Source organism: Tachyglossus aculeatus, chromosome 11 (genome assembly GCF_015852505.1).
Source record: "Tachyglossus aculeatus isolate mTacAcu1 chromosome 11, mTacAcu1.pri, whole genome shotgun sequence".
Taxonomy (NCBI): domain Eukaryota; kingdom Metazoa; phylum Chordata; class Mammalia; order Monotremata; family Tachyglossidae; genus Tachyglossus; species Tachyglossus aculeatus.
The window spans coordinates 22,509,760-22,524,432 of NC_052076.1; the positions used below are offsets into that span (position 1 = coordinate 22,509,760).

A 14,673-nucleotide genomic window follows, 5' to 3' on the forward strand; every position below is an offset into this window, starting at 1 on the left:
GAAGTGAGGAGAGGGGAGGGGATTGAGGGCATTATAATGAGAATAAATAACAGGAAAACAAGCCAAATCCTGTTTATCAGTTTTCTCTCTGAGGCATTTTAGCTGTGACTGGTTTTGATAGCAAGAGCCTTCCAGACAATTTTTCAGGAAGAAATAACCCCAGTCTACCATCAGATGGCATGACTTGCTTCTTAATAATAATAATAACGATGATGGTATTTGTTAAGTGCTTACTATGTACAAAGCACTGTTCTAAGCACTAGGGGGTTACAAGGTGATCAGGTTGCCCCACGTGGGACCCACAGTCTTAATCCCTATTTTACAGATGAGGGAACTGAGGCATAGAGAAGTTAAATGACTTGCCCAAAGTCACACAGCTGACAATTGGTGGAGCCGGGATTTGAACCCAAAACCTCTGACTCCAAAGCCCGTGCTCTTTCCACTGAGCCATGCTGCCCCTCAACGACGGACCCAACTTTCCACCACCAGCCCCATGGCACTAATATCCACACACTTAAACTCCACTGCTTTCCCCTCTGTGATGTATTTTAATCTGTTTCCCCCTCTAGTCTCTAAGCTGCTTGAGGGCAGGGATCTTGTCTATCAACTCTGTTGTATTGCTTTCTCCCAAGCTCTGAGTACGGCACTCCACATACAGTAAGTGCTCAATAAATTCCATTTATTGATTCCGCAAAACTCATTTTTATCAGCGGGCGTCATATCCATCAGCATTATTGCAAGTTGATGGCAATCAGTTGTCAATGTGCTTTGGTTAGAGCTCTCCTCTTCCCCCTGCGCTGTGTTGGGGAATCGCCATGCCTCCTAATTCACTCATTCATTCATTCAATTGTATTTATTGAGCACTTATTTTGTGTAAAGAACTGTACTAAGTGCTTGGGAGAATATAATATAACAATAAACAGACACATTCCCTGCCCATGATAAGCTTACAGCCTAGAGGGGGAGACAGGCATTAATATACATAAATGAATAAATCAGATATGTGCCTCAGTGCTGTGGAGCTGGAGAATTCCCAAGAATGCCCATTGTCAGTGAGGGGAATATCCCAGCCCCTCTATTTATCTGGTTAATGAAAGTGATGAGGGAAAATACATCCTTATGCTTTCCTCTAGATTGTTAGCTCATTATGGGCAGGAAATGTATCTGTTTATTGCTATATTATACTTTCCCAAACACTTAGAAGAATATTCTGCACATAGTACACTCTCAATAAATGTCACTGATTGAGTGTTTGCTTAGTCAAACCAGAATTTACCTACATTGCCTGGAAAGTAAGTGATCCACGTTATTTTCATTAGTGCCCGTATCCCAGCCTTGAATGGTGTAAACAAGAGTTTGCCATCTGCCTGTGGAAGTCTTTGCATAGTTCCCACCCCGTGAAGTGGCCTGTCAAATGTAATTTGTTCTCTGAATCTTTTGTAGTAGTTGTCAGGTGAGGGATTGACAGTGTTGGAGATAACAATTTTCTCTTTATCCACAGTCCAGATTCCATGGGAGAGGGAATATGCTGCATGGGAATGACTCTCCAGTCAGTCAGTCTACACCATTGCTTTTCAAAGGCCTGCTTTTGGGCACTTACACAAATTTTGAGCATCCCGTTGAAAATCTTGGCCATTATGAGCGTGGAAGACAAAGATATTAGTCACTGTAGATGCTTTTAGTTCAGCTTTTTTGTATCACAAAGTAAAATTACTGCTTTCATTTGTGGTAGTGGTAATAATAGCCTGCAACTATTTCTCTATTTATTCAGTTACTTATACAGTTTATTGGAATGATCTTCTCTCTGCCATCTCAAAATACTTATCAGCACCAGGGAGAAAAGAGGGCCCTACTTATTCTGGGTTTTCAATTTTCGAAAGGGCAACATAAAAGCAAAGTACTCACCCCTTAATCGTGTAAATCTGTGGACCTGTCCGCATTGAAGAGAGTAGATTCTGCTGGATTGTAAACTCCCTGAGAGCAGGAGAGTCCCTGTCCCACGTGGGACTCACAGTCTTAATCCCCATTTTACAAGATGAGAAAACTGAGGAACAGAGAAGGGAAGTGACTTGTCCAAGGTCACACAGCAGAAAAGTGGCAGAGTCAGGATTAGAACCCAGGTCCTTCTGATTCCCAGGCCTCGGCTCTATCCATTTGTCCTGGCATCTTCCCTGGCCTGGTCAGGCTACTCTTTCCCACACATTCCATTTCTCTTCTACCTCCCCATCCTTTCGTTGCTTCACTACCTCTCTGAGCCATCTCTTATCTTAGTTGTAGCACAACTACCTCTGAACAAGCACCAGGGATTGCCCAATTGGACCAGCTCAACAATCCCAGAACAACATCCCATTTGTCCCACCTCCTATCCCACCCTGGAGCCTGGATCTCAGCCTATCTGATAGATGGATGGCATTAAAGTATTTTTATTAATGGTATTTTTTTATAGTATCTGTGAAGCGTTTACTATATGCCAGGCTCTTACTATGTGTCAAGCACTGTTCTAAATTCTGGGGTAGTTTCAAGTTTATCAGGTTGGAAACAATCCCTGTCCCTCATAGAGCTCACTGTCTTAAATTAGAGGGAGAAGAACTTAATCCCCACTTTACAGATGCTGCAACTGAGGCACAGAGAAATGAAGTGACTTGCCTGAGGTCATACAGCAGACAAAAGTTGGAGGCGGGGTTAGAATTCAGGTCTTCTGACTCCTAGGCCTGGGCTCTTTTCACTAGGCCACACTGTTTCTCAGTCTGTCCTATCCTTGTCTCTCCTACCACCCTGAGAAGTTTTAGGGCACATCCTGGACTCCAGTTAGGCTAGTGGCAGCAGAGTGACCAAGGAAAAGCAGGACCAGACAGAGCCCTCAAGTCACAATTGTCACTTGAATGAACCCTCCCAAGCCCTTAGTGTAGTGCTCTGCGTACAGGCAGTGCTCAATAAATACATGAGCACTGTGGAGAAGAGGGGACAGTCAAGAAGACCAGGTGACTAATGAAAAGGGTTAGGATTCTGTGGTGCCTGAGTTGGGGGCATGTTTGAAATTTGAGCAGAATCATTAAGGATGTGGACAGGGTGAATGTGGATTAATTGCTCACCAAATCCCACAACCCCAATAAAGGGGGCACTCACTGAAACAGAAAGTTAGGGTCAAAACCAACAAGGGAGCAACTCTTCACACAGCAGTGGTGGTAATCCTATGCAATTTGCTCCGAAGAATATTGTTCAGGGAGAACATTTCCGAAGGTTCATGAGGGGGTTGACTATGTTCATCAGTCAGTCAATCAATCAAGCATATTTATTGAGAACTTACTGTTTGCAGAGCGCTATACTAAGCTCTTGGGAGAGTACAATATAACAGAGTTGGAAGACATGTTCCCTGCCCACAGTGAGCTTACAGTCTAGAGGGAGATAGGGTACATACATGTACAGGGGAGAGAAAACAATGAATTGGTAGGGCTAGAGTGGGGTTGATCTGGGAAGGCTTCCTGGAGGAGGCCGGACTCAAAATGGTAAGCGGTGGAGGAGGACATTACTGGGAGTCGGGGGGAAAAGGGAGAGAGTTCGGTGTAGGAGACAGGGAGTAGTGGGCTTCATCATCAGTGGTATTGGTATTGAGCACATAGTGGGTGAAGAGCACTGTACTAAGCCCTTGGGAGAGGACGATACAACAAAGTTGGTAGACGCATTCCCTGCCCACAACAAATTTGCAGTCTAGACGGGGAGATGGTTGTTAGTATAAGTAAATGAGTGGCCCCTAATGTGACATTTGAGTGAAAGTTAGGGTTACAAAGGAGGAAAGTTGGAAATGCTAGTTGCTTCATCCCCAACTGTGAGGAAGGATGACTGGCCAAGAAAGCCACCTTCATCACCCAGTTCCAGCAGGTGTCCTGATGCGACTGCCAGAAGCCAACAATTGGGCTGTACGGACCATTAGTCTGATTGACATTCTTGAGAGGGAAGAAATGAGCAAGTGCTGAGACTTGAGAGGGAAGAAATGAGCAAGTGCTGAGATAAGCTCCCCTGTCATATCCAGCTAACAGTGACTCTTCCCACCTTCTAAACCTTATTGAAGGCACATCTCCTCCAACAGGGCTTCCCTGACTAAGCCCTCCTTTCCTCTTCTTCCACTCCCTTCTGTGTCACCTGACTCATTCCCTTAATTCATCACCCACTCCCAACCCCACAGCACTTACTTATCTGTACTTTATATTAATGCCTGTCTCCCCCTCTAGACTGTAAGCTCATTGTGGGTAGGGAATGTGTCTGTTTACTGTTATACTGTACTCTCCCAAGCTCTTAGTACAGTGCTTTGCACACCTTAAGCACTCAATAAATATAAGTGACTGATCAGCGAGATATTGAAGGAATGAAAGTATGGGGAAGTGGAAGAAGTGGAAAAGAGCAGCCTTGTCCTTTAGTTAGGCCAGGGAATCATGGACTAGTGGAAAGAGCATGGGCCTGGGAGTCTGAGTCCAGGGAGTCGTGGTTCATTCATTCATTCATTCATTCAATTGTATTTATTGAGCGCTTACTGTGTGCAGAGCACTGCACTAAGCACTTGGAAAGTACAATTCGGCAACAGATAGAGCTCATCCCTACCCAACAATGGGCTCAAAGTCTAGAAGGGGGGAGACAGACAACAAAACAAAACAAGTAGACAGGCATCAACAGCATAGACAGGCATCAATAGCCACTTGTCTGCTGAGTGACCTTGGGCAAGGTTTATTATCCCACCTCTGCCATTTGCTCACTGTGTGACCTTGAGAAGGTCAAGTAACTTCTCTGTGTTTCAATTTCCTCATCTATACAATGGGGATTCAATTCTTGTTCTCCCTCCTACTAAGATGGTAAGCCTTGTGTGGTACAGGGACTGTGTCCAGCTTGGGTATCATGTATCTAGCACAGTGCTTAATTCAATGCTTGGCACAGAGTAAGCACTTAGAAAATACCACAAGTATTATTAAATGTAATTATCTTAACCTGCCAGAGTGTTAATTTGGCAGATTTTCTCTGTTTTGGGATCATTCCCAGGTCATTTCCTTCTTGTCCAATCTGATTAGCTTGCACTTACCCCAGTGCTTACTGCAGTGCCTGTCACAAAGTAAGCACATAACAAATAATAATAATAATAATAATAATAATAATGGTATTTGTTAAGTGCTTACTATGTGCAAAGCACTGTTCTACCATGAAAAAAATTTCAGAAAGCAAGAGCTATTGAGAGTAATAAATCAAAAGAAAGAATCCATGCTCTAAGACCAATAGCATCAATATTCTATGGTTACTTGGCTTGAGGATTCCTTTTCTCTGAGGTTTAGACAAACTTCTCAAATCTCCCCCTAGAAAGACAGAAATCACAGTGAAACCAAAACATACACAGTCATTATCCACATTAGTCTGCTTTTGTGTTCTCTGCATGTCACAAGAGGGGAAAAAGTATTTGTGAGTCATTGTTTTTCAAGGACATTGTTTCCTTTGCTGGTTTTATAGGTCATGGTTTTTGGATATCATTTTCTCACCTTTTGTAAACTGCCCACTGAAATTCCTTTAATATTGCAGGACTGAAGTTCACAGACAAATCTCCAAGTTTTTCTATGCTCTTTTCAGTTGTTCAGTGGTATATTAGTCAATCAATCATATTTATTGCGGCTTACTATGTGCGGAGTACTGCACTAAGCACTTGGGAGAATACAATACAAGAGTTAATACAATAGAACAATATACACTATAATACACACACACACACACACACACAAACAGAATCAACTTCAGTTTTACAAATACTATTTTCTATTACCTAATAATAATAATGATGTCTTTTGTTAGGCACTTACTATGTGCCAAGCACTGTTCTAAGTGCTGGGGCACATATAAGGTAGTCAGGTTGTCCCACATGGGGCTCAAAGTCTTACTCCCCATTTTTCAGATGAGGTAACTGAGGCCCAGAGAAGTTAAGTGACTTGCTCAAAGTCACACAGCTGATAAGTGGCGGAGCCAGGATTAGAACTCATGACCTCTGACTCCCAAACCCGTGCTCTTTCCACTGAGCCATGCTGCTTCTCTAAGCCACTTCTTCATACAGTGGTTCTACCTAAATGCCTGATGAGGATTTAACCTTTTAAAAATATGACTTTCTTGGGAGATTCAGTCATCCCGCTTCTTCTCGGGTCAGAAGTTATAAATTTCCGTGCCTTTCTTAAACAAAGAGGAGCACCATGGCTTAGTGGAAAGAGCATGGGCCTGGGAGTCAGAGGATCTGGGTCCTATTCCCGAATCTGCCGCTTGTCTGCTGTGTGACCTTGGGCAAATCACTTAACTTCTTTGTGACTCAGTTACCTCATCTGTAAAATGGGGCTTAAATCCTCCTCCCTCTGACTTATATTGTGAGCCCTATGTGGGACAGGGACTGTGTCCAACCTGATTATCTTGTATCTACTCCAGTGTTTAGAATAGTGCTTTACACAGAGTAAGCGCTTAACAAGTTCCATTAAAAAAATAATAACATAATAGCATCCTGCCCACAGTTCTTTTATCTGTGAGCTCAAGAAACGAATCTTACAGTATGTTGGTTGCAATGGAACTTTTTCCATGAGCCTGGAACAGAAAGTAGCAGCTGGAAGACCATTTGGAAGCAAAGAGGGAGGGAGACATTTACGTTTGGATGAAATTGTTGGTTTTAAGTTAAACCAGAGACAGAGTGGTCCACTCCTGACCCTTGAAACCAACCCAGGTCTCCTCTTTTCGGCGCTGGCTCCTGAGGCCCAGATTTCAGGGCTGGCACTGCTGATGCAGGTTAAGTCACTGCTCAGGGAAATGAACACTGAGCATAGAGATTTCTGGATGTTCACCAGGACCCACTGGCTTTTGTTTCATATCCAGAGAGAAGCTGTGTAGCTGTGAGCTTCTCAAAGATAGGCTGACAACAAAAACAGAGACCAGGCCCCTGTGGCTAATAATTATAATAATTGTGGTATTTGTTAAGCATTTACTATGTGCCAGGCACAGTACTAAGTACTGGGGTGGATGCAAGCAAGTCAGGTTAGACATAGTTCCTGTCCCACGTGGGGCTCACAATCTCAATCCCCATTTTACAGATTACGGAACTGAGGCCCAGAGAAGTGAAGTGACTTGCCCAAGGTCACACAGCAGGCAAGTGGTGAAGCCAGGATTAGAACCCATGACCTTACAAAGGAGGCAACTGAGGCACAGAGAAGCAAAGTGACTTGCCCAATGTCACACGGCAGACAAGTGATGGGTATTAGAACCCATGACCTTCTTACTCCCAGGCCCATGCTCTATCCAGTAAGCCGTGCCGCTGCCAGCTTCTGATAACTAATTTCAAGCTCCGGGAAGGGCTGTTCCACCTTCATCGGTACGAGTCACCACACTAAGTAGTCCAGATCCAGTAGGTTTCAGGGGGATGCTGGAAAAAAAAAAGGAACAGAAAAGTAGAGCTAGATGCCAACTGAGTAAATAAGCCATATTGAAGCAGAGGGGGCTGAATAAACCCCACATCTAATAGGACCCTCCGGAGGGCCAAACTGTCCCAAGTAATTCCTCCTTAGGCCTGTAGAGGTAAAGGGGTTTAACTCTACAAGCTCAGCTTCTACCAGACCTTCCCCAAATTTATAGATTTTCAATAGGGAAAGGACAGGGAGAAAACTGTCATAATGTTTCTTTAATGGAATATATGTATGCCACTCAGTGCAGAGAATGCCTCCTGCTCCTTCTGCAAGCAGGGAAGCTGCTCCCTAATGTGGATTAGAAACGCATTATCTGGTCCAGGTCCCTGGGGTGCCACTTAGCAAATGATTACATTCATGTGTCTTGGAATGGTAAATGTGCCTATTGATCTAATGCCCACATAGTACCCAGTACAGGTACTCTGTCCTGGCAGGATTCAGAGTGGAGAAGCATAAAGTCTGATTGGTTCTGATTCTGTCCTGTTTTGATCACGTTAAGTTTTAGTGTAAGTGGGACATCCAAAGAGAGATGTTCTGAGCAGGAGGAAATGTGAAACAGTAGAGAAGGAGAGAGGTCAGGGCTGGAGATGTAGATTTGGGAATCATCCACCCGGAGATGGTAATAGAAGCCATGGGAGTGAACGAGTACTCCAAGGGAGTGGGTGTAATTGGAGATTAGGAGGGGACCCAGAACTGAGCCTTGTGGGACCCCACCTTGTCAGATGTGGCAGAGGCAAAGGAGGGTCCTTGGAAAGAGACTGAGAAGGAAGGGTCCACAATCAATCGATCAATCAGTTGTATTTATTGAGTCCTTATATTTATTGAGCACTTATTGAGTTCAGAGCACTGTACTAAGCTCTTGGGAGAGTACAGCACAACCATATAACAGATGCATTTCCCACCAGAGAGATAAGAGGAGAACCAGGAGGGTCACTTAGGTCTGGACTGTGTCTAATCTGATTATATTACAACTACCCCAGCACAATGCTTGGCACATAGTAAGCACTTCATAAATACCACAACTACTGAAAGTAGAAATAACTTATAATGTCTCTCAACATCAGGTCCATGGATGGAGGAAGAGTTTCTCCTCTTGAGCCAACTCCCTAATCTCTAGTTCTGTGTTTTACACCCATTGGGACCTTAATGAAGACCCGATGATGGTAATCATCCTGATTATCAGCTTTCCTGCTGCTTTTGACCACTCCATCAGAGAGTCGGGAGTTTCCTATCCCCTTCGGTAGCCAAATCATGTGCTCCTGTAAGCCAGAGGGAAGAGAACGTGGATAATCTGCTTTGACCTCTACACTATGACATCACTCTTCACAAGCAGGGGAATCCATAATGAGCCATGAGAGAGCAGAACCATGAGGATGGATGAATCATAATAATTGTGGTATTTGTTAATCGCTTGTCTTGTCTTATGCCATTGAGTTGTCTTCGACCGATAGCGACACCATCTCTCCCAGAACGCCCCACCTTCATCTGCAATCATTCTGGTAGTGGATCCCTAGAGTTTTCTTGGTGTAAATACAGAATTGGTTTACCATTACCTCATTCCACACAATGAACTTGAGTCTTCGCCCTTGATGCCCCCCCTACCCGCCCCGCCACTGCTGTCCAGAATGGGTGAGTTTTGACTTGTAGTAGATTGTCTTCCACTCACTAGCCACTGCCCAAGCTAGGAATGGAATAGATATGCCTCTGCTTGACTCTCCCTCCTGTAGTCAAGACTGGTAGAATACAGGGAACTCTCCAGGGGTGACCCCAAGAGGAGTGTTAAGCACTTACTAGGCATCAAACACCATACTAAGCGTTAGGGTAGATATAAGATTGTCAGGTGTGCCAATTTGTACTTCCCAAGTGCTTAATACAGTGCTCTGCACACAGTAAGCACTCAATAAATACGATTGAATGAATGAATGAAAGGTTGGTTGCAGTCCTTGTCCTGCATAGGGCTTATATTCTAAATGGAAGGGGGAACAGGTATTGAATCCCTATTTTGCAGGCGAGGAAACCGAGTCCCAGAGAAGTGACATGACTTGCCCAAGATCACCCAGCATACAAGTGGTAGAGTTCATATATATATTCCTTGTGATGTCATGAATTAATTCATTCAGTCATATTTATTGAGTGCTTACTGTGTGCAGAGCACTGTACTAAGCGCTTGGGAAGTACAAATTGGCAACATATAGAGACGGTCCCTACCCAACAACGGGCTCACAGTCCAGAATATAAATATATATGTATATATATGCTAGAATTTTTGTTTTATTTTTAAACAGTTTTTGTGAAATACTATGTCCAGTGCATGGGGATAGATAAACAGGTTGAACACACAGTCTCTGTCCCATACAGGGCTCACAGTCTATGTGGAAGGGAAAAGGGCTTAAATCCCATTTTATAGATGAGGAAACTGAGGTAGAGAGATGTTAAGTAAATTGCCCAAGGTCATCCAGGCCTTCCCAGACTGAGCCCCCTCCTTCCTCTCCCCCTCCTCCCCGTTCCCATCCCCCCCGCCTTACCTCCTTCCCCTCTCCACAGCACCTGTATATATGTATATATATTTGTACGTATTTATTACTCTATTTATTTATTGTATTTGTACATATTTATTCTATTTATTTTATTTTGTTAATATGTTTTGTTTTGTTCTCTGTCTCCCCCTTCTAGACTGTGAGCCCACTGTTGGGTAGGGACCATCTCTATATGTTGCCAATTTGTACTTCCCAAGCGCTTAGTACAGTGCTCGGCACACAGTAAGTGCTCAGTAAATATGATTGAAATATGATTGAATGAATCCAGGGGAAGAGAGGAGGAGTAGGATTAGAACTCAGGTTTTCTGACCTCCTAGGACTATGCTTTTTCCACTATGCCACGTGGCTTCCCTAGTGTTTACCCTAGTGTGGTGTTTAAGTTATGTACATAAGTGCAACTGAAGATTGTGAATACTTAAGGGTTTAGGTGGAACAGAAATACTTAAGTGGCATTTGTGGGGATGTAAGCAGTAGCAATTAGAACTCTGTTTATTTATTTACTTATTTTGCTTGTACATATCTATTCTATTTATTTTATTTTGTTAGTATGTTTGGTTTTGTTCTCTGTCTTCCCCTTTTAGACTGTGAGCCCAATGTTGGGTAGGGACTGTCTCTATATGTTGCCAATTTGTACTTCCCAAGCACTTAGTACAGTGCTCTGCACATAGTAAGCGCTCAATAAATACGATTGATGATGATGATGATGATGAATTAAAGCAGTGTGGCCTGGTTGATAGAGCATGGCCTGGGAGACAGAAGGACATGAGTTCTAATCTCGGCTCCTCCACCTGTCTGCTGGGTAACCTTGGGCAAGTCACTTTACTTCCCTATGCCTCAGTTGCCTCATCTGTTAAGTGGAGATTAAGACTGTGAGCCCCATGTGGGACTCGGACTGCATCCAACCTGATTAGCTTGTATCCATCTCATTGCTTAGTACGGTGCCTGTCACATAGATAGTGCTTAACAAATACCATAAAAAATATTGGAGAAGGCCTCCTGGAAGAGTTGGGTTGTCAGAAGGGCTTTGAAATTGAGAGAGGAGTGGTCTGCTCAATGTGAAGGGAGAGGGGGCTTCAGTCAGTGGGGAAGAGTCATGAGCAAGAGATTGAGGAAAGGAGGGAATGAAAGTGAGTCTAAGTGAGGAGGTGAGCTTGAGAGAATTGAAGACAAAGAGCTGGAATATAGTGTGAGAAGACAGTGTGATAAGAAGGAGGGAAAGAGATGGTCGAGTGTCTTAAATCCATCATTGGTATTTATTGAGCACTTACTGTGGGCAGAGCACTATACTAGGTGCTTGGGAGGATTCAGAAGAGTTTGTAGACATGTTCCCTCCCCACAGGGAGCATACAGCCTAGCCAGACTTGATTGATTGATTAATGTCTGTCTCCCCCCTAAATTGTAAGCTTCTTTTGGTAGGGAATGTGTCTACCAACTCTGGTACGTTACCAACTCTGTTACGTAGGACTCTCCCAAGTGCTTAGTACAATGTTCTGCACATGGTAAGTGCTCAATAAAAACAGCGTGGCTCAGTGGAAAGAGCACGGACTTTGAAGTCAGAGGTCATGGGTTCAAATCCCGGCTCTGCCAATTGTCAGTTGTGTGACTTTGGAAAAGTCACTCAACTTCTCTGTGCCTCAGTTCCCTCATCTGTAAAATGAGGATTAAGACTGTGAGCCCCCTGTGGCACAACCCAATCACCTTGTAACCTCACCAGCACTTAGAACAGTGCTTTGAACATAGTAAGCACAATAAATGCCGTCATCATCATCATCATCAATAAATACCACTGATTGATAGATGGAGCGAGAGACATAAACACAAATAAATTAATTCCATATATGTACGTAAGTGCTGTGGGGTTGAGGGAGAGGTGAACATCAAGTGCTTAAAGGGTTACAACACCAAGTACAAGGATGACATAGAAGGGAAAGGGAGCAGGGGAAATGAGGGCTTAGTCAGGAAAGTCCTCTTGAAGGAGATGTGATATTAAAGGCAATTGTCAGGCATTTCTGCTCAGTGGAGGCAGAAATTTGTGACCATTTGAAGTTCTGAGTTGCAGGGATATGTGTACAGAGTAGACTTTGTGAAAAATGATCTGAGAGGTAGAATGAAATGTAAACTGTAGAGGGGAGAGCACTGAAGGGGCAGAGGGGAAGACTTAAAAATGAAATTACTGGACTTTCAATAAATAAAACAATGGCATTTATTGAATGCCTACTATATGCAGAGCATTGTTCTAAGTGCTTTAGAAAAGTACAGTACAACAGAGTTGGTAGCCGTGATCCCTGCCCTACAAGGAGCTTAGAGAATACAGGACTTTCTACTATTTTGTTTGGTCTGGAACTCAAATCACTCCATATGTCAAATTTCCAAGGACAAGCTGCCCCTCCTGATTTAATCCTCTTCATCCTTGTCAATCAGGGAATCGGGCCCTGTATTACCAGGCAGGTTTTAGAGTTAACGGTGGAAATAGTCTTCTGGAGTGTGTAGGACTTCTCTAACACAGGATGGTATCTGAGAAAATAAATAAAGGGGTTTGATTCGATCAGATTTGAGATTCATTTTTGTAAGTTGATGGTAGTAATAGTAGTAATAGGATTTATTGAACACCCACTGGGTGCAACTAAGTGCTTGGGAAGAAACAACGGAATGAAGAGGCATGTTCTGTGTTCACAAGTTGCTTGCACACAATGGGGGAGACAGATATAAAAATATTTACAAATAAAGTAATCAGTATAAATAATAGGATGTGCAGTTGAATAAACATATATACACAAGTTCTGTGGCAGGAAATGATGAGTGTAGAAGTAGTAGATGTGGCTGATGAGATGATACAATTTGGGGTATTGAGAATTCATCAGGGAGAATTTGTCAAGGGAGAGATGGGGTTTTAGGAGGACTTTGAACAAGGGGAGAGATGTGGTAAATGCTCAGCAAATGCTATTGATTAACTGACTGATTGAAGACAGTAGATACGTAGGCTAAGGTGAGTTGATGGAGAGCCTTGAAACTGTTTGTTTGGAGCTTTTTCTTGATGCAGAGGGAAAAGGGAAGCCATTGGAAGTTTTGAAGGAGTGGAGAGATGTATTTGGAGAGACAATTCATGGAGATGATTCGTGCAGTGAAAAGTAACATAGATTGGTGGAGGGGAGAAACTGAAGGCAGTGAGGTCAGTGAGGAAGCTGATAGAGTGGCTTTTGTGCCTAGATGGTAGCTGTTTGGGAGGAGGGGGAGGGAAGGATCTGGGAAATGTTTTGTAGAAAGAACCAGCAGAATTTGGTAGTAGTTTGAGTAAGAGCTGAAATCTTATGAGACTTATGAATAATTTAGACTCAGTGGAGAGAACTTAGGCACAGGAGGGAAGGTAAGGACAGCCTGATAAATCCTTTTCCTTTGCAGATCGAACATGATGCTGTTCATGACATCACTGTTAGAAATTCACCATCCACCCTTCCCAGCTAATCTGGCTTTCCCTGTTCAAGCTATAAATTCTCCATTTTCTCCAGGACTCCGGCCTGTTGGCATTCCTCATTTTGATCTTGCTCGCTGCACCCCCCTCACACCTCAACACGTACAAACACACTTTACTAACAGAATCACATTTCTACTGTGAACTCTCTTTGACCTTCACTACCCCTCAGCCCCACTTGATTCTTCTTTCTCCAACGGCCAAACTATGAATAAGATTTTCCTACTCTCTTTTAGGAGGACGTTGTCTGCTTGATAGAGACCAGGCTAGTTCTCCTGAAAACATTTATCATTTGACTTTTGCTGCTGAAGGGTTTTCGCTGTTATAAAAAAAATTAAAAAGTAGCATCTATGTCTGTGCTGACTCTCCGCTTTCCCCTCTCGGGACAAAGCCGCATGCCTCACATTTCTCTCTTCCGGAAATACTTGTATCTGGATGATCGCTGCTGGATTGTCTTGTCATTTAATTTGCATTTGATTCATAGGCGATGCTGATGAGAATATCTGGTTTAGAAAGGACTAGCTCATAGCCACTCTTGCAAATGCCAATCATGATCTCGTCATCAGACTTCATCAGACTAGCATCCTTTTCTAACCTGGGGGACGCAGGTGCTGGTCACACCCATTTTTTTGCCTCTAATTGCACCAGGATTCCCCACTCCCACTACAAGCCCGAGGGAGAAGTGCTAATCCATTTACTGGAGTCAGGGCCAGTTTCTATTGACCCCTGGTCAAGCCACCTCAAGCACACAGCCCCTATAAAACTGTGGCCTAGTGGATAGAGCAAAGACCTGTGAGTGAGAAGGACGTAGTTCTGGCTCTGCCACCTGTCTGCTGTGTGACCTTGGGCAAGTCACTGTGCCTCAATTATCTCATCCGTAAAATGGGGAGTAAGACTGAGAGCCCCATATCAGTCAATCAGCCAGTCAGTCATTCAATCATATTTATTGAGCACTTACTGTATGCAGAACACTGTACTAAGCACTTGGGAGAGTACACTTCAACAATAAATGGACATTTTCTGGGCCCAAAATGAGATTATAGTCTAGACGGGAATGTGGGACACAGATTGTATTCAACCTGATTAGCTCATATCTATCCCAGAACTTAGTACAGTTCCTGGCACATAGTAAGCACTTAACAAAAACCATAAAAAAGCACACATCAAGGCAGTTTCTAACTTAGCTTTAGGAGATAGAGAGTGCTCA

The 14,673-nt window shown here is 43.4% G+C and overlaps 1 non-coding gene across 1 annotated transcript; it reads right to left on the reverse strand.

The window, feature by feature from the left end:
* Positions 1 to 9,099: 9,099 nt before the first annotated feature.
* LOC119935248 lies at positions 9,100 to 9,237 on the reverse strand. Its single transcript, XR_005453135.1, has one exon. It is a non-coding gene; the product is annotated as a small nucleolar RNA SNORA7 (small nucleolar RNA).
* Positions 9,238 to 14,673: the final 5,436 nt, after the last annotated feature.